This window comes from Leptodactylus fuscus, chromosome 2, assembly GCF_031893055.1.
Source record: "Leptodactylus fuscus isolate aLepFus1 chromosome 2, aLepFus1.hap2, whole genome shotgun sequence".
Taxonomy (NCBI): Eukaryota; Metazoa; Chordata; class Amphibia; order Anura; family Leptodactylidae; genus Leptodactylus; species Leptodactylus fuscus.
The window spans coordinates 21942882-21946622 of NC_134266.1; positions in this window are offsets into that span (position 1 = coordinate 21942882).

Here is a 3741-nt window from a genome sequence, read left to right on the forward strand (position 1 = left end):
GTGTCCGTGATCCTGGGAACTGTGCGGAGATACAATGTCAGCACATGTAGAGTTCACAGCATGTAAGAAGTATGTTATCCAGGTTTACATTGTTACCAATGGATTCTTCTCACCTGCTTTTGTTTGTATCTGGGTGATGATATCTCAGCACAGTGACCTATATTATAGACGTTGTGTGCTGTAAAGTCACAGACAATTGAGTTCCTTAAGAACACGGATACATTTGGTCAATGTATTATCCTTAAAGTAAATCTTCATCTTGCTGTTTTTAGATTAAGAAACAAACTCTGTTTCGAATAATTCCGTAATGTAACTTTATAGGGAGTCAGTGGGTTGTGGGGACATTGTGTTACCACCTCCAAGGGTGTTGTCTAAGAGACCTCCCTGGTATACACCCTTTAACCTCTGTACAGGAATGCGGACATCTCTGAGGGGGTCATTACCTTCTGAAGTGGTCCCGGTATTGATGCAAAGCAGTGGGCCAAGAAATGCCAGGGGTCAGGGACAGGAATGGTCGAGTTCAGGTAGATGGTCAAGGCAACAGTCCAGAAGTCTGGTACAAGCTGGGGGTCAGGCCAGGAGGCAAGGGTTCAGAAGTCAGGTTCAAGCCAAAGGTCAGACTTGCAAAGTAGGCAGGACAGGAACAAGACACAGAAATGTAGTCAGGAACAAGGTGAGGGTCAATACACAGGACAGGGAAGATGAAAATCAAGGGCACCTTATAGCAAGTCGATAGATGTTGTTGCTCAGGTGCAGGGCCAGCAGGGATTAGCCGGGGACACAAATATTGGTGCATGTGCCAACCATTTATGTTCACTTTATGAGCAGCAGTGACAACAGAGAAAGAAGAGGAGGGCACCAGAAGGAATCAGGGAGGAGCAAGGCACAGGATGTAGTAAGATAAGTAAAATGCAAGAACCAGAAGTGATGCCAATGGTAGCAAACTACAAAACTTTTGTTTTCCTGACACAAAGAACAAGGCTTCTGGCAGTCACCACTAGGGGTAGCTTGACAAGTGAATACAGATGTGTGCTTCTTTAGTAGACAATGTACATGTATCATGAGATCACCAGCTTTTCAAGACAACACCATTTCAGGATATTTTGTCACAGAGTGATATGATATGTGCAGCCTCCAAGTGGTTGTGATGTGAATTGCAGTTTCTCAAGGATTTTTCTGGCATGTTGTGATATTGTATTTAGATAAACAAACCACCGAAATGCTCAGGGTGACGGCACCGGTCAGATGAGGGTCCCAAATATTCCTATAGTAAGCAGGTCTATGCCGGGACCCTAATACTTGATGTGTCTGTACAAGACTTTCACAGTGTGAACCCACCCTAAGATTGGGGCTCCTGCACATGCTGTTTTCTAGGTGTAAGTGACATCTTCAGGCACGAGGCTCGGCTATAAATTACATGGCTGGCTGCATATGTTCGCCTAATGCCGTTAAGATTTTTGCCTGATGACATCACTCTCCTTAATGATACGGCCATTGGCTGGTAACCATAATTTTGGAGAAATGACAGCATATAAACGTCTAGGTTTCTCTTCATGTTTCCAAGTGTCACGTGTGCGACAGTCTGAGTCATCTGGACTCTCACGGTGTGGCCTATGGATGTTCTTCCTCCATGGCCTGGAGGAGCTTCATCGACATCCCTCATAGTAGCACCAATGGACTGATACTGGGAACTATACATGGGGGAGACGGATGAAACAGAGGTCAAAAAATGCCAAAAAGAGAATCCCTGTGTCTTGCACCTCCAAAACGCTTCTTCTATTTTTTTGTTTTAACTTCACCCAACAAGAGGGGCTTGGCTTAGCGGTAAAGGGGTGTGGCCTTATAGAAAAGGGGTGTGACTTAAAGGGGTTACCAAGGATTAGAAAAAATGGCTGCTTCCTTCTTCTTAGGAAGTGACAGCACGTCCATTGATCACATGGCCACCTCAATCCTGATGTCACTTCCTGAAGAGAAGAAAGGAGACTTGTTTTCTAATACTGGATATTCCCTTTAAGTTGTGACAAAAGGGGCGTAGCTATAGGGAGTGCAGAGGTAACAGTCACGACTGGGCCCTGGAGGGGCCCTAATTGTCCCCCGACACATAAAATGTAACAATAAGGTAGGTAGGGGACCCATTACAGATTCTGAACTGGGACCAAGTAGCTTCAAGTTGCACCTTTATGCAAAAGAGCGCAAAAAAAAGTTCTGGCACAAATCCAAAAAGAGCCAACATTGGGGGAGATTAATGGAGATTGGCAACATATTATACCCTCACCATGCCAGGTAGTTAAAAGACACCCAAAACCCAAGGTTTGGGACTTTTTTATGCCATAATACAGTGACATAATAATAATAATCCCCCCAATAATCCCCCCACTGCTGCGGTGTAATACAGTACAGACTCGGGCGGGCGCCATAATTAAGGACAAACATCCGCTGTGCTATCATGGTGGATGTCAGGAAGGGGTTAATGCTGCGATACCAGACACAGCCCCCGATCAGGACCCTTTGTGTAATCTCAGGTGACACTTGTAAGCCTTGGCTAAGGTTAGTTTTTTATTACCTTGAGGTGGGCGGCTCAAGGATTTCTACTTACTGGAGAAGTTAAACAATATAATAAGAAGTGGAGGACAAGATGTTTTCAGCCTGAGCTGATTGAATCTTAAATTGATATCTTGGTTGCAGAAGATATTTTCTTTTGAGAGATTTTCACTGCGTCTGCTCTGTATAGGGTGAGCACCGGGTCTCTCTCTGTACTCAGGGGTCACTGAGTCTGCTGGTCAGGGCCGCCATCAGGAATTTTGGGGCCCCATACAGCCTAATTGTCTGCCCCCCCCCCCCCCCCGCCGCCATTTTAAAACTACCTTATTTTGCGTCATACCATTTCTGTATTACATTTCCCTTTATTTAGCAGCATTACAAGGCTTAATCAGATTCTATTTGCAGGTATAATCTGCTACGTGTGACCGCGCCTATAGAGAGCCCACACCATCTATAAGAGCCCTCCTAATAAATCCTCAGGGCTTATTCACATTGCGTTTTTGGCCTCCCTTGCCGGGATACGTTGGTAACCAGTCAGAATCAGCTGTCAACTTATCCCTGCACGAAGAACTGGCCATTAAAAAAAAGGGGGGCCTGCAGTTCTCCATGCAGGAAAAGTGGGGAGCTGATTGTGACTGGTTACCAACGGATCCCGGCAAGGGAGGCCAAAAACGCAATGTGAACACTCCTTTAAAGTGAAAGTCCCACCCCCAAACAGGCTGCTATGCTAGTAACATAGCAGCCTACATCATTATTAATACAAAGCACACATATCTTTGGAGCTATTGTGTGCTTATAGTTCTCCAGCTAAAAACTTATATATTATATATTATTGCCCCAGTTCCCTCTCTGCAGTGCCGCACACCCGATGCCCCAACAATCCCCCCGTCCACCTTCTAACATCTTTCCATTGCCCCCTGTACCCATACCTCCTAACTTTTGAAGAACCGAAAGAGGGCAAAATGTGCGGCACGCGTAGCGCGCCGTGGCAAATTTAGCCCCACCCACTTTTATGTTGACTCCGCCCATTCTCATAAATTTTTCATGCGCCCGCACACAGTATAATCCTCCTACAGTCACCCGTAAATTATATGTCCCCCCCTCCGTCTCTCCCCCAGCTTCATATACACCCTTCATCTGCCCCCAGTTTCATGTCCCCCCTCCATCTCTGCCCCCAGATTCATGTCATTTTTAGTTCTA